This window comes from Cryptomeria japonica, chromosome 10 (genome assembly GCF_030272615.1).
Source record: "Cryptomeria japonica chromosome 10, Sugi_1.0, whole genome shotgun sequence".
Taxonomy (NCBI): domain Eukaryota; kingdom Viridiplantae; phylum Streptophyta; class Pinopsida; order Cupressales; family Cupressaceae; genus Cryptomeria; species Cryptomeria japonica.
Genome location: NC_081414.1, coordinates 319,841,157 through 319,868,667, shown reverse-complemented (window position 1 = coordinate 319,868,667; position 27,511 = coordinate 319,841,157). Strand labels below are relative to the sequence as shown.

The 27,511-nt window shown below is 36.8% G+C and overlaps 1 non-coding gene and 1 pseudogene across 1 annotated transcript; one reads left to right on the top strand and one right to left on the bottom strand.

The window, feature by feature from the left end:
* Positions 1-5,099: 5,099 nt before the first annotated feature.
* LOC131034123 (photosystem II protein D1-like) lies at positions 5,100-6,222 on the top strand (annotated as a pseudogene).
* A 108-nt stretch (positions 6,223-6,330) lies between these two features.
* Positions 6,331-6,403, bottom strand: TRNAM-CAU (transfer RNA methionine (anticodon CAU)). The gene has a single exon. It is a non-coding gene; the product is annotated as a tRNA-Met (tRNA).
* Between the last annotated feature and the right edge of the window lie 21,108 nt (positions 6,404-27,511).

Sequence of the window (27,511 nt, the reverse complement as noted above, 5' to 3'; positions counted from 1 at the left end):
ATCTTTTGTGGCCTCCTCAAGTTTAATTTTTGAGTGAGGTCTTCTACTTGTTGTCTCAAAAGATCCATTTCTATGGGAGGAGGGGGTGCATACCTATGGTCCCTTCGTTGATATTGGTCGTCATTGTTATGGTAAGTATTCCTTGATCTTCTTTTGTTTTGAGTTTTGTCTTGATGATGACTATTTTGGGCTTGCTTTGGTGATTCTCTAAGTTGTGATATGTCAAAGTTTGAAGGAATTTTTGTGCCCTCTTGAGCAAGTCTTAAGAAATGAGTGTTAGTGTTTCCCTTGAGAACCTCATCAAAGATTCTGTTAAATCTGGGGTCCTGTGTGGCTCGTTCAATTTCCTCTTGTGTGTGAGTATCTGGATCTTCTTCCGCTTTATATTTGGTATGAAAGGGATTTACATATTCTTCTTTATCCAATTCATGAAATATTTTGGTTCCTTGTGTCTCTGACTCTGAGATCTAGTCATAGCCATGATGAAGTTTGTGTTCTAGAAATGAGATGAAATGGAGAAGTGGATAGGTGATCCCTTCTTATAATTTCAAGATTTTATGACAATGATGGTGAGTTGAAATGTTTGTGGATATTTGATCTCCTACACTAAAGTTTGGGTATCGACAAAGTCCTCTTTAGAATTGCTTGTTTGATGTTTTAACAATTTTGAGATGAGGTGTGGCAAGGTTTGTGGTGTTACAAATCACAAGCTACCTAGCTATGAGAGGATGCACTCAAAAACTAGTTTTAACCTATCTATGATGCTTAGTAATGTCCCTTAGGATGATTGATCATAGATGTAGAGACATACTAGAAAGTATTTTTGTTGGTATGATGAGGTGTAGAAAGGTTTGTTTTGTTATAAACACAAGCTACCTAGCTATGAGAGGATGCACTCAAGAACTGGTTTTAACCTATCTATGATGCTTAGTAATGCCCCTAAGGATGATTGATCCTAGATGTAGAGAAACACTAGAGAGTAATTTTTTTGTTGTGATTAGAAATATATTAAAGAACTAAGGACAAGACCTCTTTGTGTTGAGAGTTGAATGGATTTTTTATGTTTGGATTGTGAACTTTGGAATGAATGTGAACCTTGGAATTTCTACTAAGGGACCATGAGTCTGATGATTGATTTTTGAAATGATTTTGAAGTGAGAAATATGGAAGAAAATGATTATGATGTTTTGATTTTGGAAAGATTATAAATGAATGATTTAAGAAAATGTAGGAGGATTATTTGAACCTAGGAATCTCTAATAAGTGATTGTAGGTTGTGGAATGTATGATGGAGGAATGTGTTGATCGCGATTGTGATGATATGATAGAGCCCTTCTGTGAAAGAAAGCTTGTCATGCAAGTGGTTCTAATTCAAAGTTCTCAATAAAACCGTGACTAAAATTGTGATATCAATGGAGGAAAGTGTGATGTTTCAACAACTTATGGTTTTTGTATAAGAAACTTATTCTCTTTTGGTTTTTATTTTCACTTTGCTTCTTTTTGGTTTTTCAATAAATTGACTTCTTAGCGTATTTGAGAGATTTCCAAACACGAAGCATTGATGCCTCTTTCAAGAGTGTTGTTTTTTTTGTCGAGATCATTGTTGGGGTGTAACATGTTTCAATTCTTTGATTCTTTTGACAAGAAAACACATCAAGAACACAAGCCCATATTCTTGCCTTTTTCAAAAATGGCACAAAAGGTGTGGGTCTAAATCAACCCATTCATGAAATTTTTGACCATGATAATGCATGTATGTTCATAGGCCTAAAGTCGCCCAAATTTCCACTGGTATGGAACAAGACGAAGACAACTCAAACACTTTTTAACCCTAAGGTAATGGCCAGTTGCGGTATTTTTAGCCCACAGCTTGATATTTCTTCAAATTTGGTACTACATACCTTATGTATCCCGTCGTGGAAATTAAGGATGTGATATACTAAGTCTTGCACGAGCATAATAGATAGGTGGTCACTATGATGGGGGAGTCACCACTTTCATCAAGCTACAAGTAGCTTTTCAAAAAGCCATGTTTTTACTCAAGGAAATATGTATGGTAAGTATCTTGGGAGCAAAACCTTCTATGGTCTTGCACTAAACTTTTCACAAATATCCTCAATCAATAGAATGGGTGGGCTTCTAAAATAAGAGTTGTCTAGTAATGTTTGATGTCTTTAGATGTAAGTTCATTCTGCAGTGACTCACTTTAAGAGCCTAGTAACTCACGGTGGGGCCCATATGTCCTTTTGGAAAGTTACACTGTAGGAATAGATACACCTAAGGCTACAGCTTTATCTCACACCTAATTTCTATAGCGGCTCAAAGGATTTAACGCTCAAGGTCGTCCCAAGGGTGATGTGTCCCTTGGCAGGCCTCTCTTAAAAATAGAAAATTTAGAGTGTTACTAACACTTTTCTCTTGCACCTAAGACCACGAGAGCCAAGGGAGAAGATAGTGTGTGTTATAATTGGGACCACTCTACAAATTTGCACAAATGTGTCAAACACAAAAGACACTTGTTCTTTTTAACCCATCATCGCAATGTGATCTATTTGCTACTTGTAGATATTTCTCCAACAATCATGATGTTCTTTTTAGCCAAGATAGCAAAATGAAGTGTTCTTTTTAAACTAAATTGTTGCGCCAAATAAGACAATTTTAAATGTTCATTTTTAACCAGTATCGCAAAATTTATGTTTGTTTTAGCCAAATTGCAACAAAGTGACAATGTGATTGTTCGTTTTAACCAAGATAGCAAAGTGTGATTGTTCATTTTAGACCAAAATAGAAAAGTGTGATTGTTCATTTTAGACCACGTGCTCGCGCAAAGAAAAATTTCCTATCCTAGGGTTGATCAATTTGCACTATTAGATATTTTACAAAAAAATATTACAAATTAAAAGTCATCAAACCCTATGAGAAAATTTGTTGGAAAGATGCTCCTTAATGTCATGCCACGACCTGCATCTATTTTGACATAACACTTCAAAATAAATTCTTTGTATGGAATGCAATGATTATATGATCTGCACAAAAACAAAAGGCATTAGAAAATTTCAAGCAAGTGTTATTGGCAGGTGGAAAGTTGAATTACTGACAAAATGCCTCAAAGAGTTGTCATCTCATGGAGAGTACTTATGCGCTAAATGGTTCAATGCTAGCACCTGTCAAAGGTGGAAGCATAGACAATGCAAGTGGACTGTTTACAAGATGTCTCAAAGAGATGTCGCTCTAAATGAAATGAATGATTTGTAGGATATGCACAAAATGGATTTGTTGAAAAAAACAAAAAGCATTAAAAGATTTCATGTAAATGCAGATTCACAATTGAAAAAGACTGATTCTACAACCTTTGTCGTAAGGAGAGCTTATTGCAGGATGCCTCAAAGATATCCTCCTTAGCTGTGTGTAATGGGAGCTTTCTGACAGAATGCCTCAAGGAAATGTCACTTTTTTGATAATGCAATGTAGGCATGATATGCACTACAAGTTTGTAGTGGGTAGGTCCTCAAAATTCCCATGCAAATGCAACATTCAGGTGTAACCTCACTAATTGTGCACACGAGGAGCTTTAAAATGTGGTATGGGCATCTATCACAATATGGAGTATTGTAGTGATGTGTGAAAGAATGCTACGATATGCACGCAACGAATTTTATGAAAAAGCTTTAGAGACTTCCAAGTAAATGCAAATGGCGGACTTTGAAAAGTCTTTAAAAACTTTCAAGCAAATACAAGTGGCAAACATTGAATTTTTTTAATGCACCTTCAAGTGAAAAAATGTAGATATCATCTGTTTCATTTTTGGCAATACTATTTTTATCTTTGGTTTCAACCGTATAGGATATGCAGTCTTCAATTATCCAAGACTTCTTTTTCTTTTTTAGGTTATTTTCTGCATGTTAAAATGAAACCTCTTGTGGTTAGGGCCAAAATGCTAGATGATTTATTCATTACCGATCTCATTACCAATAAATTAAACCCAATGGCTTCGATTAGATCAATTCTTTTCTTTTTGGCTAAAGAAAAGTTTTGTGACATCTCAGGGTGGCCAATTAGTAAATTTTCTTGGACCAGTCTATCAGATGATGATATCCTCGATCAATTCGATCGAATTTGGATAAATATGTTTCATTACTATAGTGGATCAATCAATCAAGAGGGTTTATATCATATAAAATATATACTTCTACTTTCGTGTGCTAAAACTTTGGCCTGTAAACATAAATGTACGATATGTGTAGTTAGGGAACAATTAGGTTCGGAACTCTTTACAAAATTATTTTCAAAAGAAAAATTAATTTCTTCATCCTTTTCAAAAACTCATTCATAGAGAGAATGAATTTGGAATTCAGAAATTAGCCAGATAAATCCCCTGGCTAATTTTTGGCAAAAGATGTAGAATAAACAAATAGAAAACTGATTTGACCAATGAAATGCTTATTGAGCAATTGCCAAGATCAATTTATGATCCTATAGCTCTTTTCCACCCAGAAATCCCACCAAATGATTAGTAAATTACTACATGGAGAAAGCCGTGTGCAATGAAAATTGCAAGCACGGTTTGGGGAGAGATTTCTTGCTCTTATAAAAAGAAAGAGCGGATAATCCACTCCATCCAATGAGCTCTGGATTCAAGTCTCGAGCAACCCAGAGTACTAGAATCTAGTACCTAAAGGTATTTTTACTTATGATCCAATCCAATTCATGTTATTTATTTCTCTTAATAAGCAAGAGAGGCAGCATCCCACTATTCGGGAATCATCTGAGAAATGATAAGATCTTTCTTACCTAGTTTTCTCCAATAACATTTAGCTTCAAGGTAATAAATACTATTATTATATTACCTTGAATCATAAAGAAAGAAGGAATGCTCATAGATCGCATTAATACCGGTATTAATACCTACAGATATTATACTATTCAAAAGTATTTCAATATATGTGCATATAGTTTATGGAGGAAGATACCATGAATTTCTATAGTATTCATAAAGATGTCAAAATAAATATTGGTTGGCATACAGATATGTATTATATTATACTGTTGAATAACAAGCCTTATGTGTATGCTTGGGAGCTTCTAATGATTAAATAAACCAGGTTATAACCATGACCGCAATTTTAGAAAGACGCAAAAGCGCAAGCCTATGGAATCATTTTTGCGATTGGATCACTAGCACTGAAAACTGTCTTTACATTGGATAGTTCGATGTCTTGATGATTCCTACCCTATTAAATGCAACCTTTGTATTCATTATCACTTTCATTGCAACTCCACTAGTAGATATTGATGGTATTCATGAACTTGTTTCCAGTTCTCTTCTTTATGGAAACAATATTATTTCTGGTGCTATTATTCCTACCTCTGCAGGCATTGGTCTGCATTTCTATCCCATCTCGAAAGCAGCTTCTGTTGATGAATGGCTATACAACAGTGGTCCCTATGAGCTAATTGTTCTACACTTCCTACTTGGTGTAGCTTGCTATATGGGTCGTGAGTGGGAGCTTAGCTTCCGTCTAGGTATACATCCTTGGATTGTTGTTGCATATTCAGCTCCAGTAGCAGCAGCTACTACTGTTTTCTTGATTTACCCTATTGGTCAAGGAAGTTTCTCTGATGGTATGCCTCTAGGAATCTCTGGTACTTTCAATTTCATGATCGTATTCTAGGCTGAAGACAATATTCTTATGCATCCATTTCACATGTTAGGTGTAGCTGGCGTATTCTGCGGCTCTCTATTTAGTGGTATGCATGGTTCCTTGGTAACTTCGAGTTTGATCAGGGAAACTACCAAAAATGAGTCTACTAATGCAAGTTACAAATTTGGTTAGGAAGAAGAAACCTACAATATTGTAGTTACTCACGGTTATTTTGGCTGATTGATCTTCCAATATGCTAGTTTCAACAACTCCCATTCTCTACATTTCTTTTTAGCTACTTGGCCAATAGTAGGTATCTAGTTTACTACTTTGCGCATCAGCACTATGGCTTTCAACTTAAATGGATTCAATTTCAACCAATTTGTTGTTGACAGTCAAGGTCGTGTAATTAACACTTGGGCCGATATCATTAATCGTGCTAACCTTGGTATGGAAGTGATGCACGAGCGTAACGCTCACAACTTCCCTCTAGATCTAGCTATTGTTGAAGCTAATTCTATAGATGGCTAATTACTCAATCTGATGAATTGTTAGTGTCTTTCAATCCTTGAAAAGCAAAAAAGAAAGAAGTACCAAAATCAAAAGGTTTGGTACTGCTTTTTTCCGTCTAATTTTTCCATCATAAAACTAAAAGTTATTGCGAGCAGAGCACAATAATTATTTATTGTGCATCCAACAGGAATTGAACCCGCGACTTCCCAATTATGAGTTGGGTGCTTTAACCATTCAACCATGGATGCATATTAATAATAATAATAATAATAATAATAATAAGTATCGGCTCAGATCTTAAATTGGATACCCAAAACTATTGTTTTCAACAAACAAATAAAGAAATGTAACGAACTTGCTTGAGAGTTGTATTGAAGGTTATTTATCTTGGAATGCATCACTTTGATGTCCGGTCAGAGCTTGCCAATAGAACTGAAGAGTTCATAACTAACTCATAATATAATAGTTTCATTATTAGTTCATTTTCGGGGCTTAGAACCATTCTTCTTGAAATGGAATGACCATAGACAGAGACTGTCAATTAGTTTGGGGCGGACAACCCGATTTCAATGATCTTTACTAGCACTGTTTGATCCTCAAAGAGATGTCAAATGTAACGTTATGATTGTAGGATATGATGTTAAATAGACTTGGGTTACAAAGCACTGCAATTTTGTTGGAAGGCTTTAAAAACTTTCAAGCAAAAGCAATTTTCATGTGTAAAGTCAAATTCAATAGTCTTTTCTAGCTTCCTCTATTCCATGTGCATAAATTTGTGCAGATGAGCATCTTTATTGTGTTAAAAATAGTACATCTATCGTATATTAATAATGGAAATGTGAACTGCTAAGCATTTAGACACAAATTCTGGAATGACAAAGTTAACAGATAACAATATATTTATGAAAACTTATCAGCAAACATATAACTAGGAAGATCGTAAAAGGAGTTAAATCCAAAATTTGTAACCCAATAATGAAAGCATTCTAAGTTAACCTGTAGGTAGTTTTAGAAATCACATAATTATCTAATTCACGTTGGGTTCACCAAATGTATCGCGTCAAAATGGTTAGTCAAGATTAGTAATCAACATAAATCGAAACCATCTTAAAAATGATATCAAGAAAGATTAAACATAGAAGCATATGAGAGATAAAACGAATAAACATTAAGACTTCCTTCAAGACGCTCCCAATGCCATTAGCTCTTCCTTGTCCTCCTCGTCTCCATGAACCTCATTGTTTCGAGGTTTTCAAATGAAGATTGGGAGATTGAGTGGGGTTAAGTGTGGAATGCTCTCAACTAGCATAACAAACTAAATTGATGGATGTAAATATGATAGATCAAAATGGGGCATTATGGTTGTGCTATGATAAGTGGATAAAAAGATAGCATTAGGATGCATAAAAGTGGATCCTTTGATTGATGAATAGAGGCTTCAATTTATAGAGTTGGGAGCCTAGAAATGGACGGTCAAGATTAAAAGGGAGATCAAGGGCTTAGATTGAAAGGGAATGTGGTCCTAGGTTTGAAGGCTTAGCCTTGTGACAAGTGTCACAAGGAGAAGTGGGCTGAAATTCAATGTGGTCCCAAATGTGTAGTCCCACCTTGGGAGGAACAAAGGTCCTAGGGGAAAGGGGGGTGTGTGCTCACACATGTGTGAGGAACCTTGGAAGAAACAAAGAGATGACAAGTGGAAACACTTGTGGAAAGGTGTAAGAGCTAGTGGAAGAGAGTTTATAACACACTGGCCAAAGGGGGAAAGAGTAGGGTGGCTCTATGGGGAAGAGGATCCTCACACATGTGTGAGAACCCCTTGGTCAAAGGTGATGTGGACATGTGAAGCGACTTGTGAGTCACATGTGGAGTCACATGTGGTTTTGGGTAGATGTGTAGTAATTTTAATTTGAATAAATACTAACATTGGATAGGCTTTGGATTAATTAGGATAATGAGGGGATTAGATGATAGGTTTGTAGGAATCACTAAATTAGCCTAATTAATCACGGATTAATTTAGCTAATTAGGATTAGGGACAAGAATGAAATATTTCATAAATATGAGTTTGATTTTGATGAATACTAAGAGGGGGGGTGAATTAGTATGCCAAAAATCTTTGTACTTAAAGACTTTGTTAGACTAATAGTAAACCGGTAAAATAGTTTAGCAGACAAACCGGTTAGAACACATGCTAACCAAATAGAAAATAATGCATTCACCCACAGAAGCACAAACACCATAACACAAGAGATTTTGACATGGAAACCCAAATGGGAAAAACCACGGTGAGATGGAACTCACAAGTAACTATCTGCAGAATAGGAACCAGACCGGTTAAGGTCATACAATGTTCTTTACCAGAACAGATCTTGTTAGGAATCTCAATCTCTGTTAGGAGATAAGTCTGATTAAAGACTACCTTGCTAGAGGATTTTAGATCCACAGATGTGAACCACCTTGTTAAAGGATTTACAAAAGGCTTTTGGGCCTACCCGGTTAAGGGCTTCAGACTTGTCAAAGATGTGAGTAATCAACAAGTCAGTGATCTAGATAATAGCACAGATTGCTTGGTTAGATCCTTGATAGCTCATTCCTAATGCATTCCAGCATTACTTTAGTCTTCTACACATTCACACTCTCTCTAACTCATCAACCACTTTGAACCCTAGCAACAACCTAAAACCCTAGACATGATGTCCTTATAAAGGAATCTGATTTCATGTCGGTCCAATAGGATTACAATACAATTTCCTAGGTTCAATGCATCTAGACATATCTAGTAACACGACACAAAAAGCACCGTTAAAGTGTCAGCACCGTCAAACAATCGGTGGATGGTAACTCACCACAAAATATCGGTTGGTAACTCATCACAGAGTATTACCAGTTCATACAAAATACCGATTTAAGCAAAATACCAGTTGTCGGTTTGACAAAATGAAGACTGGAAAATATGTGTTATGTCGCTTTGATCCTTCGTACCGCTTGAGATCCTTGAACGGCTTGGGGTCAACATACCGCTTCATATCAGTAAACACTTTCTGCAAAACACCAATAGTCTAAGGACTATAATGCATCATACCAGTTGGAACAAATACCAGTTGAGCTTTAACTTATTCATACAAAAGTGATCTCAATGCAAGTGTGTGTCCATCAATGACAATCACAACATAATCATCAAAAATGCCAACAATCTCCCCCTTTGGCATTGATGGCAACACTTAGGAAATTTTGACATCTAAGTGTTTTACAACAAAAATATGCCATAATCAAAATTACTCCCCCTAAGCATATACACTATCCCTTTTGCAGAAAATACAATGTATACTACTTCTTAACATAAATAACATGAAAGTATACATCAAAACATTCAAAATTTATACTTCTCCCCCTTTGCCATAAATGACAACAAAATATTATAGACCAACCCCTATTGCATTAGTATTAAGAGAATAGGAGTTTATGACAATAAAGAATAAAACTTGTCAAAAACTGATTTAAAGTCCTACAAAAATTGTTTCATAGATAAGGACCAGGACTCAAGTAGGGAGGTAGCCACTTCTTTCTCTGTCTGCATCTGGGAGACCTGCTCTTCCATGGCGTCAATTGTGCTCATCTCTTGAGTCACCGTTAAGGCATCCAGATTGAGATAACATTTCTGAAGTATCTGCAGGCGTGGGAGTAGAACCAGTTGGAGTTCTTGCAAATCTCGAGTCCGGTTGCTGATTTCCAACTCTATTTTGGCAAACTGGATATGAAACCGGTGAACGGTTTGCCCATAAGTTGTAAAAGAGTCATACGGCGGCTTGAAGGGGCTCATATATAACTGCAAGTCAGTTTGTAGCTTTTTCTTTTGTACAAGCACATCATCACATAAGAGATGGGGTTGCCAAATCTTACTCAGTAGTAGATTCCCCTCATCTAGAGCATTCCTTATGTCTTTTTGTGCTTTTTGCAGATCAGACCGGAGCTCATTTAGCTTCTTTACCAGAGCAATGTTGAGAGCCTTTTGATTCTCTTTCTTGGCATTTGCCTCTGCTACCTCTTCTAAGCTCTGCACCTGATCATCCACTATGGTGCATAGGAGCTTCAATTGTGCCAATTATGAATCAGTACTGGGGAGGTTTGTGTTGGGTAACAAACTGGTAAGAGTGTCCACCGCAGCTTGGATCACATCTTGCTCCTTCTTCCTCCTTAACACTTCAAGGCATTCTTGAGCAACCTTAATGCTTTGTAGTAGCTCCATTTCATTGGCAGACTGGAGGTCAATAGGACTGGTGAGGTCAGCTGGTTTGGCTTGACTACCAGTTGCCTTTGAAGTCTCCATCTGAGTGCTTTTTGCCACTTCTTCTTTCTCTGTAGCTCTTAAATTTTCCTCTTCTATCTTTTTATTTTCCTCTTCTTCTGTTTTCCTTTTCTCTTCTTTCCTCTGCTTCTCTTCTTCTTCATCCTTTTTCCTCTGCTCCTCTTCCTACTGCTTCTTCTCCTCTTCCTTTTTCTTTTCTTCATCTTTCTGCTTCTTTTCTTCTTCATTCTTCTTCTTCTCCTCTTCATTCTTCCTCTTCTCCTCTTCATCCTTCTTCTTTACCTCTTCTTTCTTTCTCTTCTCCTCTTCATCCTTCTTATTCTTCTCCTCTTCATTTTTCCTCTTCTCCTCTTCATCCTTCTTCTTCTTCTCCTCTTCATTTTTCCTCTTCTCCTCTTCATCCTTCTTCTTTTCCTCTTCATCCTTCTTCTTTTCCTCTTCCTTCTTTCTTTTCTCCTCTTCATCCTTCTTTTGTTCCTTATCCGCTTCCTTTCTTTTCTCCTCTTCTTTGTCCTCCTCTGCTTTCTTCTCCTCATTTACCTGTTATGCCTGCTTCTCCTATCATGTTGGTTCTGATGGTCTATCCTGAGCAACATCCTCTACATCCAGAGTGTTGACATCAATAGTGTCTGTAGGTTCAGTAACCAGGTTTCCTTCATTATCAAACACTTCATCTGGTTTTGTTATTGCCGGTTCTTTCTCAGCCTTCTTGTTGGCTTCAGCCACTTGATGCATCTTAAGAGCTTCTAGAGAAAGAGTATGTGTATTCTTGATCACTTTTTGACCCTTGCCTTCGAGTAACAGGAGTCTTCTTCTTCTCATGAAGAAGAGGCCTTTGTATTTATTCATAACTTCAAAAAGTTCTGAATTTGATACATCAGGAAAATGTTGAGCAAAAATTTTCTCTCTCATTTCCTGTTCCTTTTCTATGGCAATGCACCATTTATTGTCTAAAGAATTATACAAAGAATCTGGTGTCTCAGATCTAATTTCTGAAGGCAACCGGTCATTAACACATAAATGCTTAATGATTTCTTGTTCAACTGCTTCATTTTCATCATCATTGAAATCATCAAAACAATTAATCAAATCATTCAGCACTTTTCTCCTAATATTTTTTATAGTTCTTTTACAATGTGTCAAAGGTTTGTAGGAAGAAATGTCAATATTTACTGGTGCCGATGATGTCGGTTCATTCTTTGTCTTTTTCTTTGCTTGTCTTGTCTTCTTGGGTTTTTCCTCAGACACAGTTTCTTCTGACCGGTGAGTTATTCCTTGTCTTCCTCTTCCTCTCGAAGACTTTGGTAGGTGCCGCTTCCGGTTTCTTCTTTGCAGGTGACCACTTGGTCACTTTGGGACTGGCTGCAGTAACTAGTGCCGATGTCAAAGGCACTCCCTTTCCTTTCTTTTCAGGAGGTTCAACAATTGGTGCAACCCTTTCCAAATAGGTGGCAGTTCTCTTTGCCTTGGGATCAAGGGGTGAGGCGATTAGGGTAGAAGCATACCCGTCCAGCATATCATACATCACCTCATAGCCCATAGGCTCTACTTCTTCTTATCTGGGCTCAATGACCTCCATTATGCATTCATCCACATTGATGATAAAGCAGATATCCTCTTCATATTTCTTGACAATGTCACCGGATATCTTTATCCTTTGGCCCATCTTGCGCCTGAACTCATCAAAGTAATTGTTCAGCACCTCAGGGTAACCAGTTCCAACTGCTTGCAGGCTCTCTTTGATCTACTTGGTAATCGGTTGGTCGGTAGACCACTGAATATCTCCAACTCCTGGGAAATAACCTTGGAAGTAGAAGAATAACCCTACCAGTAGTTGTCCAAACTTGAATCTTAGTGCATTATTCTGTTTGGTTGACTTAAGATTCAACATAAGTTGTCTTTGCATACAAGTGCACAGATCAAACGATGCATCTTCTTTGATCATCTGGTAAGCGGCATTTACCGCTGCAGCAGATACAGAGTTAATTCTGCTAGCAGAGAACGTCCGGTAGCCTATCACCATGCAGGCATACTTGACCAGATCATCCTTGATTGAGTTGATGGTCATGCCACATGAGTCGCTCACTGAATCGGTGAGCTTGGACATTTCCGTCTTGCTGACCTTCCTTAGGGTTGGCGCTTCCCCTGTATTGCAGAAACCAGTGACGGTATGAATCACTTCCGGTGTGATATCATGTGTCCACTCTAGGTACATCTTGTCACCATGAACTCTGCTTAGAATGATTCTAATGTGGTCATCTGTGAAATCCTCTAGGAAGTAAACCGCATTGTGAAGTTTCTTCTTCTCCAAAATGCTATACTCCAGTTTGATCTTTTTATCCTTCCCACATAATAGACCTAGCTGAGAATGGATCACAAGAGACCCTAGGTCTTCAATTTTGCAGTCTATATAGTTAGAAATGCCTTCTTCCACTATCACACCAGCCGGTACTTGAGACAAGGCATTATATTTTGACTTTCGTTGTATGAAATCCATAGAATCGACAGTTGCACTAGAACTATCGTGAGATGTAGAAGCCATGATAAAATAGAAAACTCAAGAAATACCTTTCGGAAATCGAGAATTTAGGGCTTGCAAATTCCACTTCGCCTTCCACTTCGTTAGTTGTTGAATCACCACTTTGAGTTCTTCTCTTGACTTTTTGATATTTGCTTCTGAATCTTCTTCAGGGTTTCGAGATTTCTTTGAATCACAACACAAATCACTTTTTCTTCGCTCTGCACTTGAAAAACTTCTTCGCTCGAAAAATGATAGTGAGAAATGATTTGAAAATTCCTTTTAAACATATTCCTCGCCTATCGTAATAAATGCTCCATCATTAGGGCGTAAACCCTAATTTGCCTGTTACCGTTTCTGGTCTTCTGCCAAATGACAAGTATCACATACCTGTTAAGGTCTTTTACCAGTATAAATTGGGGGTTCATAGTGTTTCACCTTTTGCTCCCCCTAAGCTTTTCTGATGCTTAGTTTGCCATTTCAGTTATTTCCACACTAGGTGCAGAAACCGGTTCTTCTTGCAACACTGTTGGTTTCTTCTTCCAGGTTTTATTCATATTTGCTTGAACAGTGTCAATATCAATCTTTCCTTTTGGAGTGACCGGTATAACATCTGATATACTCTTTCTACTTCTGCAGAATCTCGCAATGTGACCCGATTTGTTGCAATGATAGCAGACCATTCCAGGTGCTCTCCAAGGTCCATTATTCATGTTATCATTCTTCCTCCTGCATGTTGTAGCAGTGTGACCATGACCATGACAGATCATACGGTTTTCTCTCCATCAGGTTGTCGCTTGATAGCCACTGCTTCTTGACTGATGATTAAAGGTATTAAACCGGTTGTGATTCTGGTTCACAAAAGGTTCTGGACCAACTTCGTGAGTCCTCTGAGGATATCTTCTAGCGTTGTTCATAACAGACCTGCATTCAGATGCTCTTTGTCCAAACTTGTTGCATGCATAACAGTTACCATTGAATCTATAGGATCTAGGCTTATCATTTAGAAAATAAGGAAAATTATTGTAAGCCTTACTCCTACACACATTGGCAGTATGTCCTTTAAGACAATTAAAGCAAATAGGTTTAAACTTTTTCTTACCTTTATCCTTTGATGTCGGTTGTTTCTTTGATGCTCCAGCATTTGTACCAAAGGTCTCACCTTCCTCATGACCGGAATAACCAAGTCCATCAGTATTCTTGATAGGTTTGGCAGATTCAAGCTTTTTCTCTAGCTTAACAGTACTCTTGTTGAACTTAGCAAGTATTTCCTTTGACTCAGAGAGTTGTTTAGAAATAGCAACATTTGTTTCTATCAGGTTTTCATTCTCAGAGATGGCAATGCTCAATTCTCCTTGCATGTCTTCCTTTTCCACTTTTCTCACATGGAGTTGAGCAATTAGGGCACTGATCTCTTGCTTCAGCTTGGAGATTTCATGATCTTTATCTTTTACCAGATCTTCAGCTTTCCTCCAGTTCTCAAGCTCTTGGCACATTCGGATAGTCAGGCCTTCCAACTCCTTTCTCAGGTTGGAATTGGATTCATTCAGATTTTCTACTTCTTGGATTAGGGCTTCCATGTCCGCTTCATCAAAAGAACTATTTTTAGATAGCTCCATCAGCTTTTCAGCATGTTCTCTCATTTTTGCTTCAGATGGCTTATATTTGACCATAAGATCATCATAGGCTTACTTAGACTGAGTGAGCCGATGAGTAAGTTCCCTCAATGTGTATTCCCCCATATCTCTTTCCAAGTGGTTAAACTTATAGAAAGGTAGTCTCTGATACCAATTGATGAATACTAAGAGGGGGGGGTGAATTAGTATGCCAAAAATCTTTGTACTTAAACACTGTGCTAGCCTAACAGTAAACCGGTAAAACAGTTTAGCAGACAAACCGGTTAGCACACATGCAAACCAAATAGAAAATAATGCATTCACCCATAGAAGCACAAACACCATAACACAAGAGATTTTGACGTGGAAACCCAAATGGGAAAAACCACGGTGAGAAGGAACTCACAAGTAACTATCTGCAGAATAGGAACTAGACCGGTTAAGGTCATACAATGTTCTTTACCAGAACAGATCCTGTTAGGAATCTCAATCTCTGTTAGGAGATAAGGCCGATTAAAGACTACCTTTCTAGAGGATTTTAGATCCACAGATGTGAACCACCTTGTTAGAGGATTTACAAAAGGCTTTTGGGCCTACCCGGTTAAGGGCTTCAGACTTGTCGAAGATGTGAGTAATCAACAAGTGAGTGATCTAGCTAATAGCACAGATTGCTTGGTTAGATCCTTGATAGCTCATTCCTAATGCATTCCAGCATTACTTCAATCTTCTACACATTCACACTCTCTCTAACTCATCAACCACTTTGAGCCCTAGCAACAACCTAAAACCCTAGACATGATGTCCTTATAAAGGAATCTGATTCCATGTCGGTCCAATAGGATTACAATACAATTTCCTAGGTTCAATGCATCTAGACATATCTGGTAACATGACACAAAAAGCACCGTTAAAGTGTCGGCACCGTCAAACAATCGGTGGATGGTAACTCACCACAAAATGTTGGTTGGTAACTCATCACAGAGTATTACCGGTTCATACAAAATACCGGTTTAAGAAAAATACCGGTTGCCGGTTTGACAAAATGAAGACTGGGAAATATGTGTTATGTCGCTTTGATCCTTCGTACCGCTTGAGATCCTCGAACTGCTTGGGGTCAACATACCGCTTCAGATCGGTAAACACTTTCTGCAAAACACCAATAGTCTAAGGACTATAATGCATCATACCGATTGGAACAAATATCGGTTGAGCTTTAACTTATTCATACAAAAGTGATCTCAATGCAAGTGTGTGTCCATCAATGACAATCACAACATAATCATCAAAAATGCCAACAGATTTATTGAAATAAATCAATATTTGGAAGAAGTGGAAAGGGGATATTAATTAAATATAATTTAATTAATTTAAAGGTAATGGTAGGATAATATGATTAATTAAATTAACCATGCGATAAAGACATAATTAATTAAATATTAATTTAGTCAATTTTATGAGTCTACAACACCTCTTCCAAATCAAGACACCTTAGGAAGGTTTGTTCAAAGAATCGACAATAAAGGGTGTCACCAATGATAACATATCTAGAGGCTTGGAAAATAAAAGATCGGTGTTGGTTATTGGACAAGTTTGGCAATAGGGTTTGGGCCTTCAAATAATTATAGATATCTTGCAACCAAGAAGAATTGGGACCAAAAAATTTGCACGCGATCTTGGACAATTGTCCTTCAAAAGAGGGTACCAACTATTGTTCCACTAAAAATTCACATTTTTCAATATTTTGTGGTATATCAAGCATGGACATAATTGTGGCCATAGCATCCATTGGTTTGTTTTGTAGTCATGGCACTTGGTTGAATGTGATTACAACAAACTTGGTCTTGTAGAAGTCAACCAATTTCTTATAGGGGACCAATTTTTCATCCTTCGTCCCATATCATTTACTTAACGAATGACCAGTTGAGAATCACCATACACGTGAAGATTCTTGATATCCCGTTGCATTTCAATTCTTAGTCATGTGACAAAATCCTCATATTCTACAATATTGTTTATGCATTCCAAATTTGTTATATAATATTTGAGGATTGCATCTCCTTTGATAGTGATAAAAAAAATTCGTACCCCTGAGCCATGTCTTGTATGTGAGCCATCAAGGAAGATATGTCACTCAATAGAAGGTACAATGGTGAATATTTTCTTGTCTATAAAGATGGATAATAATGGGTGGTCATATTGAATCGAGGAATCTAGGAGTTAATCAGTTATAACTTGTCCTTTTATCTCTTTCTGGTCCACATACTCAATACCAAATTCACTCAAAATCATGACCCATTTATCTAGTTGCCTAATGAGAGTGGCTTTGTTGAGAAAGAACTTTAATGGATATCTCTTTGCCACAAGAAGTGCTTTATGATTCAACATATAATGTCTAAGCTTCTGGGCAACGAAGACAACTGTTAGACATACACAATCAATAGTGTTATAATTCGATTCATAGTCGACCAAAGTTTGGCTACTATAGTAAGTTGCTCCAATGATAACTTTAAGAAACCCCCTCTCAAAAAATTGTATAAAATCTTGGTGAATATTTAATTTTTGTAATAAAAAATAATAATTTTTATTGGCTAACCTTTCCTTTTTTAAAAGAAGATTTTAATTTTATTGGCGAAATTTTTTATATCAATTTTTTTTAGTAGAAAAAAAAGGTGAATCTTAGAAAATAATAAGAGTATACATTAATTACTATTGCAAATCCTTTCATTTTGAAAAAAATAGTTTTTTATAAAAACGTAGAGGCCTAAAGGTGGAATTCATTAATGAGTTTAAGGGGTAGACTCTAATTTATTTAGTTTCTACTATTCATTTAAAATAATCTAATAGCCCTCTTTGTTTATGAGATAAAATGTACCAATTATTTGTAATAATCATGGGCCAAAAATTGCTTTTAGACCAATGATTTTCATTGAGGTCAACAATTCAAAAGTGGCTTGGACCCCCATGAGCATTACTTGTAGGAACAATTTACCTCATGGAATACAACTAATGTCATTAGATTATATTTTAAATCAATGGTGGCAACTAAAAATTGTTGATATAAACCTAAAATAACTAATAATTATGATATATTATTGGCAAATTAATTTAGATTTTGACAATAAATTATAAAATGTTGGTGAATCTGATCCAATCATGTATCGAATATTGTGGTGAATATTTGAGTTTAAAAAATTAATAAAATAAACTCTTTGGCAATTTAAATAACACTAAAATAAAAATTTATAAAAATGTGGTGATTTGGGTCACCTTAAAGTTGAACTTATTAGCCAAATTTTGATTCCCGAATTTCAAAAAATAGCCAATTGGCGAATATTAGCCACTAAAAAATATTACTGAATTGCTCTCTTTTCCTTGTACATTGTGTTGTGTTAAGAGAGCTCCTAGTGTTATTGTTGCAAAGATGTAAAAGATGAATGGTTTGCCTTCAATTGGAGGCATCAGGTTTGGCGGAGATAGAAAGTAGTCTTTTAGCTATCGAAATGCTTGCTGACAATGATCACTCCATTTGAAATTTACCTCCTTGTGGAGAAATTTTTGAAAGGGGTGACATTTGTCAACCAATTGTGCAATGAATCTTCAAATAGATCGCAACTTATCCTAAAGACTTCTCAGTTGTTTCGAATTTGAAGGCATGGGCATATCCATTGTTGCTTTCACTTTTGTCGGGTCTACAACTATGTCTCTACCAAAAACAATATAACCTAAGAATTTAAATGATACCACCTTGAAGGCACATTTCTTAGGGTTTAATCGAAGCTAGTGCTTCTCCATTCTTTCAAAAATCATGTCCAAGATACTCAGGTGACTATCTCTTATGACTAATTTGCATAATAGGTCATCTACATAATATTCCATCAATGTGTACATGAAACCATGAAAGATAGTTGTCATCTCCCTTTGATAGGTTGCTCCAACATTCTTCAAATCGAAGGGCAACACATTCCATCAATAGGTTCCCCAAGCACATGTCAAAGTTATTTTATACTAAGCCTCGGAGGCTATTTTTAATATGATTATAGCCGAAAAATCCATCCATTAGAGATAACATCTCATAACCGTCATGTCAACTATAATATCATTGTTGGGAAAAGGAAAGTCATTCTTCAAACATGCTTTATTGAGAACCCTGAAATTGATGCATATTCTAATGCCCCTAGCAGGTTTTCTCAGTGGCACTAAGTTGGAATTCCAATATGCATAGTCATTGGATCTTATGAAACCATATCTAACAACTTCTTCAGTTCAGCTTTGATTGTGCAAACTGAGGATGCATTTTCCTCAACTTTTGTTTGATAGGTTTAGCACTTGACTACAATGGTACAAGATGAAGAACAATTCTTGATCAAGCCCTATCATGTTTGCATATGACCATCCAAAATTGATCTATCCTTCTATGAAAAACTTACAAAATCAGCATTCTCTTGCTCTATTAGGGAATCCACAAAGTGGATGACTTTGTGATTGTCATGTGTCCCCCAAATTAATTTCTTATGTTAGTTATACCAGCAATGGAGATCTTTCTTTATGAAATAAGGGTATATCCAATATTAAATCCTTGGATTCCTTAGAGAGGCTTTCACCCTCAAATATGTCCTTTATTTTTTATTTTTTGGGGTCTATAGGTGCCTTTTAGTTTTCACAAAGAGACCCATTCTTTTCTTTTTTTTCATTATTTTTATCTTTATTTTTATTACTAGAAGATGGAGTTGACTCCCAAAAATATGTTGTGGCATCCAGGTCTATATTGAAGCCCTTTTTTAATCTCTCAATGGTATACTTTCTTGAAGCTCAAAGAATTTAGCAATAGCTTCATCATTTTCAAAATGATCCAAGCTCGGTGGCCCTTGTTGGTCCCAACTATAAGCTCAGGGTATACTAGGGGCACATTATCATCAATTTAATAAAGGTCTTGGGATGAAGAGGTAATGTTGACGATGAAGGTTTCATTGGTTTTTGTGCTGTTGCTTGTGTTATCACTTTCTTTCGATGATGTACTAAGATCCCAAAAGTATTAGATCCAAGCTCTAGGATAGGTTTTTATAGGAGGGGAAATGTTTATATGTTTGTTCTCAAGGGGTAGATCATCTGAGTCAATAAAAATATTGTCAAGGGCATAGAAATAGGAGGAATAAGAATCCCACGTCCACTCATTAGAATTAGTTTCAATATGGTTCTCCTCAAGTGTCATATCATTGTTAGAGGTGCTCCCTTTTTCACATGAGGTCAACTTAGCATTAAGGAACCAATTCATAATAGTTTAAATCCTAATCATGTGCTTGAGGTTGCACCTTTGGTATGATTAGTTCTATGACACCTTGTTTTTGCACACCAAGACCATTGTGCCCATCATTGTTAGGACCCGAAGGAAACTAAGAGGGGGGGTGAATTAGTTGTCTATTAATTTCAACCCAAATATAACTTAATCAAACTTGATGCATAATACCAGTAAACCAAACTTAATGTCGGTTAACAGTTTAACAGTTAATAACAGTATCGGTAAAGTTTAATGCATGAAACAGAAAGACAAATAACATCCACAACACGTAACACATATATTTGTAAGTGGAAACCATGTAAGGGGAAAAAACACAGTGGAAAACCCTACCCACAATCAGATGATACTACTGCAGATAGTATGTGTGTACAAATGGGGTTTGCACATGCAAAAAGGCTAACTACCTAGAGCTCATTGCTCAATCACAAGATGGGAGTCACACTAACTACAATTGGATGGTTAAATCCAATGATAATGTACTGCTCAAAATAGCATCTTCATATGTTGGATTCAATACCAGTTAAGCTCTGATTGTCTTCTTCATACCTTCCTTGAATCTTCAAATGATGTATGCATCAGTAGCTCTTCTTATATTTGCATATACCTTATTACAATCCTCTACCACTCTTCTCTATAATCTCACAAATGAGATCTTACATATATACCAAAACCTAAGACCAAATCTGTAGGTCGGCTCACTAAGAATATTATAATTAAATCAATTACAAATGAATCAATATGTGATGCATCATTTCATCTCAATGCATTTACAATAACAACCAATCAATAAATCATCTCCATAACGTGTCGTGTTGATCTAGAGTAGATAACACTTGTCGGTCCATAACCTAGACCAATTTATCAGTAACAGCAAATATGAAAACTCGATTAGACCAATAACCAAATCACCAAAACCAAGTGTCCAAACCATGTCTTCAACATAACCAAGTAATCTCTACATGATAACAGATCATCCTCAGTGCCAGTGAACAATATAACCTGTTGGTGAACCAAATACCGGTGACTGTGCATAAGTCATTGAACATGCCGGTGAACATAACCAAAGATCTCCAGTGTTGATAAGTGTTGACAAGTGTTGATAAGTGTTGACATCAATGACAAAACCAATGCAACACATCCATAATACCAACAATCATATCCTTTCTTCTACATGATTGTGAAACCTTTTCCATATTTCTCTAGAGGAAATTGCACAAGTGGTATGTCCTCTTCATCTTTATAGATCTAGTCATATAGGTCCTCTTTAATGTACTCTTTATTCAATTCACCCCACTTTGCAAGTGTGGTGGGGGGTTTGTACTAAATCACAACCTTTGGTTCCTTCTATAGAAGATATGGTTTTCCATAATATTTTGGGAAAGAGGCAACTTCCCAATGTGAAATGATTGTGCCATGGTGTATTCACCACCGCATCCTTGATCTTGGATCTTAATTTTTCCTTTGGTCTATTTTTCTAATATTGAAGGGTCCACATATTGAGAGGTGATGAATGAGGGTGCTTCTCTATTGACAAACACTTGTTGCTCAAGATTCCCTTTTAAATTGGTACAAAACTAATATTGATTAGGATCTCCAAGGATAATAATTATTATCCCATTATAAGGATACTTCAGACACTAATGGTACATTGATGGTACCGCCTTCATTGTGTGGATCTAGGGATGGCCAATAATAATGTTGTAAGATAGATCAAAATCCAAGACCTATAGTATTGTGTTTTCAATAACAAGACCAACCTGGATGAGTAATATGATGACTCCCTTGGAGGGACATTATGCATCACCATATGCCTTTATTTCTATTATTTTAGAAAAAGATATGTCTCATTCAAAATATCTGAGACCTATTACAACTCTCAAGGTACAAATGTCTAGCCTTTCTCCACCATCTATCAAGACTCATTTGATTTTGCAATTATGGACAAAGACTTCTAAATGTAATGGATCATTATGATTGGTCCTATCACGAGGGACATTATTTTCAGTGAAGGTGACATGATGGGTGGCAGTGAGATGACCTATCATAGCGTAAAATTGGTCAACATTTATGTTCATTGGAAAAATGGAATCTTACAAGGCTTTATCCAAGACATCCCTATGAGTAGGGGACATACGAAATAGTTCAAGAATGGAATTTTGCTATAGCGTTTTGCTCAAGTGATCAAGGAAGTTATATTGACCAGTTATTTGCAACTTTGGAGGGGCTCCTTTCATAGTAATTTTAGAGCATCAGGTGGTTATTGCACACTAGGGATTTGGCTCTTTCTTAGTAGACACATAATTTTCTGACACTTGGATGCAGTTTATTTTGTACTAATGAGTAGTTTTAGTATAATTTACATTTTCATTAGCCTTAGACCTAGAACTAGAGGCTTTCCCTTTCCCATGGTCAAGCAATGGAGTCTTTAAAATTGTATGATCGACATTGGATGTTTCTATATGAGATTCCATCGCAATCATGCCTTGGTCAATCAAATTTGTATTGGGTGTTTCAGATGATAGCAAGAAGCAGTTTTATGCCCTTTGATGCAATGGCATTCACAATATGCATTATCATTCCACCATCCAGCTTTGACCACAGGCTCATTCCTTATCTTAGGTAATTAAATAAAATTTTCTTGCAATAATTTTTTGACACCTATTTAATAGGCTCCCTTAATGGTGTAAATATTCTGGGAAGCACATCATTTAATCTAGGAGGTTGGTGTTGTTGGTTTAGATGAAATGCGCTTACAATTTGGTTATATTGTTAAGGATGGATAGGTGCTTGAGAGTTTGGCTATTGGGTCATTTTAGAGTGATCTTAAGTTGGGCATTACTAACCATTCTTGCATCCACAACTCCATCATTGGTGGCATTCTTGTTTTGAGAAGAAAATTTTCTCTTATCATTCGAGTTGCTTGGGTTGTTATTGTTATCTTTGTAAATCTTGATAATCCCCTTTTGGATAAGAGCTTTTTTAATGTTTGTCCCCTTCTTGATTATTTTGTCAAATGTACTAGGACTTTTGATCTTCAATTCATACATTAATTATGGTACTATATTCTCAATGAAAAAGTTAACTTGTTGCTCTTCAAGGATGTCAAAAGAGCATCAGCTGACTAGGTTACACCATCGCTATAAAAAATATTATAAGTGATTCTCGTGTCTTTTGTTTAGTGGTTCACAAATCGGTCATGGTGACCTCATTGTCAATTTTGAAAGAAAAATTACTAATAAACTTTCCATCTAGTTCATTTTATGACACTATATTTTCGGGTAATCTTGCATACCAATCCATTGCCTATCCCAAAAGACTCTAGGGGAATAAGCACATAAGATATGTCTCACCATAATGAACCTCGATGCATGATGCATAAAACTTCCAAATATGATCTTTAGGGTTTCCCTTTCCTTTATATTTGTCAAACTTTTGTAGATTGAAATTCTTGGGAAAAGGAGGCATGTACAAGCTTTTATTGAATGGACTAGAACATAAATCAGGTATTGTGTATAAGCCTTTTTGGTCCCTAATTTTTTTTGCAATGCATCTACTTGTCAGGAGAGCTTCTCAATTTCTTGTGTCATCACATCTGAATGTCCTTGTCTTGGAGGTTCCTCAATCACACTTGGATGGCCTTGTTGCCAATGTACCATGCCCCCAAATGGGTTTAGATCTTGATATTCCAAATATGTTGTTCTTGAGGTACTTGCCACTACATGTTTTTATGTCGGTCCCCATATTATGTTGTAGTGTTTTGGTACTAATATGTCTATTGCAGTAATCGATACTGCAATGTCTCCTACCCTGATTGTTGTATATTGAACATTTGATTGCATTTGGGGTTGATATTGTGTTGTATGTTGAGGAGGATGTTGTCATTAAAATTGTGTTGTTGGTTAATAGTGTGCATTTGTTTGTTGTTTTGCACCTAATCACATAACTTGTTGGAATTAGGGAATTTGTTGCATCTGTTGTTGATATTGTGATGTATATTATTGTTGCACTTGTCGAACTGACAATTGTTGTTGCAGTGCATATTGTTATTGTGATTTTTTCATTTGTTGTTGGTATTGTGACACATGTTGAAATTGATGTGTAACGCCCCACTAGGGAGCCCCAAAAGATGACACGAGACTAACTAGATAACATAGCACATTTTTTTTAAACTATTACATTACATCATAACTTATTAATCAAAATTAATACATTCAAAAAGAAAACTACACATTGGCCTAAATCCTCTTGTGGGTTCCCTAATGTTGCTACTTAAGCAATGCTCATACAATATTAATTAATCCACCAAGGCAAAAGATAACATAAACACATCATCCACGTCTAATGTTAGGTTCATTTTAATGCACCAAAATAAATGTTTGTGTGATAACCTTTAGAACATCATAAACATACATCTAATCAAGTTAATATATTATTTCCAAAACATCCCAAATAATAACATAACTTACAATACATCATTCTCACCAAGGAGAATACATCATACAATATATATTATCAAAGTTACATTACAAGGATATCAAATGTACAAAACACCAATTGATGCATCATTGGAAACACATGCAACAAGAAACTGAAGGAAGAATCAAGAATCACCTCACGAACTAGTCCTCTGGTGCCCATTGGAGGTAGGAAACAACCACCTGGCCGTATGGAACCCAAAGGCCCACCCCCCCTTCTAGGAGATAGACAAAAGGCACCACACCACACAAGAAAACAAGACTAGTGTAGTGTCATAAATTGTACACCCTTGCTAGGGTGGTACAATTTCACACTTAGTTTAGCACCCACCTTAGTGTGTTTGCATCTTGCATTGTAATTTCCCTTTAAGAATCTAATTAATTAATTTAATTAAATATAAAGTCATATTTCATCACTCCCCACATTATAAAGTTGGGCCCTTTACCCTAAGTGTGCCCCTTTTTATTTTATTCCTCCAATAAATAATTTAATCATAAACCCTAATTATGTCCTATTTCAACCTTTACGACCCAATTTTGCATATAAAAACACCTCAAAATCAGTTGTAACTTTGGGATTCGCTCTAATATCATCATATCTAATGGCCCTGAAAATTTGGTGAAAAGTTGGTCAAACCGTGGCGAAAGTGCACATGGTCCTCAATTTTTTTCCCGAAATTCCGGGACCACAATTCTATGATATTATAATGATTAACCCCAAAAAATTGGTGGGAAATTAAATTCCTAGGTCGGCCTAAAGACAAAATTAAGATCTAGGGTTTCATACATAAGATTTTTCTTTCTTCATTTGGTGGCATGGAAGATCTATCTAATCTAAGGGAGTTTTCAGCAAAGCAAGTATAAGGAGCCTTCTATGTAGTGAAAGAGAAGCCTATGTGGAGTCTTAAACAACATTCAACAACATTTCATCAAGCATTCATCATCAATTAGGAGCCTTGAAGACATTGAAGAGTAATAGGAGATCTAGTGGCAATATCTCTCCCTTGGGGATTGGTATGATTTCATGTTATTTCCATGTCTTTGTATAAGATTTTTTACATCAATTTGCACATTTACATTCAATCGTTAGATTATTTAGCATATTTGGTTTGAATCATTATTATTTACATTCACATTTAGATTTAGGTTTTTACTCTCATGTGTAGGGTAGCTCTAGTTTCTTTCATTTTAGGATCTTGCATACACACAGGGTTCTAGCTCACATATTTTTAGTACATTATCAGCTATTTGTGAAGGTGGAAATTACCAATACATGGGTTTGATTGAGTCAAAACCCTATATAGCCACCCAAACCTTCCCTTTTCAGTTGTAGGTGCAAAAACAGGTACCCGGAGACAGTTTCAAATCAGGAAAAGGCATTGGAACCACCCAGAAGTCACAAATTTGCATAAAATTGTCAAGGACAATGGCGTGGCGCGCTAGTCCCCCTCAAAATCAGTCATTTTCAACAGGTTTTAGCTTCAGGACCTTCAAATTTCATCTCTCTAGTTACAACTCTCTGTCGGATTCTCAGAGACAGTGGTGTGTCACCCTTGTCCTAGTCAGTTTAGCTCAATTTGCAGCATCAGGTACACATCTAAAATCCTCCCCCTTTCATGCTTTTAGTATCTCAGTTTCATATCTGCAAGTTTGTGCAATTTCAAGTTCATGTATGCTTCATTCTTTATCTCCTATCCTAGTTGATGATTCAAATAATAGTTTTTCTCATCATTTGCAACAAGAGGAATAGAAACCCTAAGAGATAGTCCTTGGTTCTCTCTTTCTCACAAGAAGTAGCCAAAGTGATCTATCTCCATAGGCTCTTTCATATTCCCAATGTGTTGGCAAAAGTGGGATTAGGTCCTAGTCACCCGGTCTCACTTTTCGCACCTCCACAACTAGCAAGGACAACATTCAAGGAGACACAAAGGACCACTTATGTTGGCATTGTGTTGTCATTGATGTCAACCAGTATAGAAGGATGCAACCGGTATGATAGATTGTTGGTACTACTATCATTGATGTCAACCGGTATAGGAGAAGCGTTGATGTGTTGTCATTGGTGACCATCATCATGCAAAAGAGTGTAAACCAATATGTACCGGTATGCTAGAGGTGCAGTTTTGGTATGTACCGATATGCTAGAGGTACAATAAAGTGACCAGTGAGGAAAAAGTTGTTGGCATAGTGATGCATACAACCAGAATGAAGAGACTGCATGATGGGTTGTTGATTGTGATGAAGAGGAAGAATGTTACTTGAATCACATCATCATCGGAGGTGAAGTATGAGCAGGCCACCGGATTTCTAGTGTAAGGTCAACTAGCAGAACTCCCACCGGATAAAGATGCTATCACAGGCTAGGTGACAGGTTGATAGAGGGTGTTGCCTCTATGAGAAAGGGTGACATATGTCAACCTAAAGTTGTATCCTCTCCTTGGTGAAGTCACACTTGTACCGACAGAATGATTTCCTGAGACAGGCAGGTGAGTAAATGCAAAGACCGGATGAGCAAGTGAAAGATGATGAATTCCCAGAGCATAAGATCAGAGATACACACCGGATCAGCATGTGAGGACAAGGTGTGTTGTCAGGACAGAGAAGGAGAGTTGAATTGATGAGTTTTCCATCTTGGCAAACCGGCAGAGAAGAGACCTAGTTAGGAGAAGATGAGGTCTACAATTGCAATCATGAAGTTACCATTATGCAGATGATGTGTTGTGTTGCCACAGGTGCAGAGCGTTGGAGGATGATGACATGGAGTCATCTAGGTGATCACCGGTATGCAGCAGAGTGAACAGAATGAACAGAATTGAAAGACCTTCATTAATTAAGGTACACATGATGAGTTACTCCTGATGGTTGCTGAGGTCTGGAATGTTTGATGATTAGGCAAACATGATATACCGGCAGGATCCAGAAGACATTGGTAGGAAGGATAACTGGCAAGGTGATTTGTGTCGGTAGGGTTAGTGAACTGGTATGCGTGTACCAGTTATGTGTGTGGTATGTGTCTAATTCTGAACCAACATAAGCAGTGTGTTGAGGTGGATATCGACAATGATGCCACGTGGAGATAAGGTGGCGAACGTGCAGAGGTCGGTGATGTCTGATGCAAGAGAGGTAGTTGTGGTTGGTCGACATT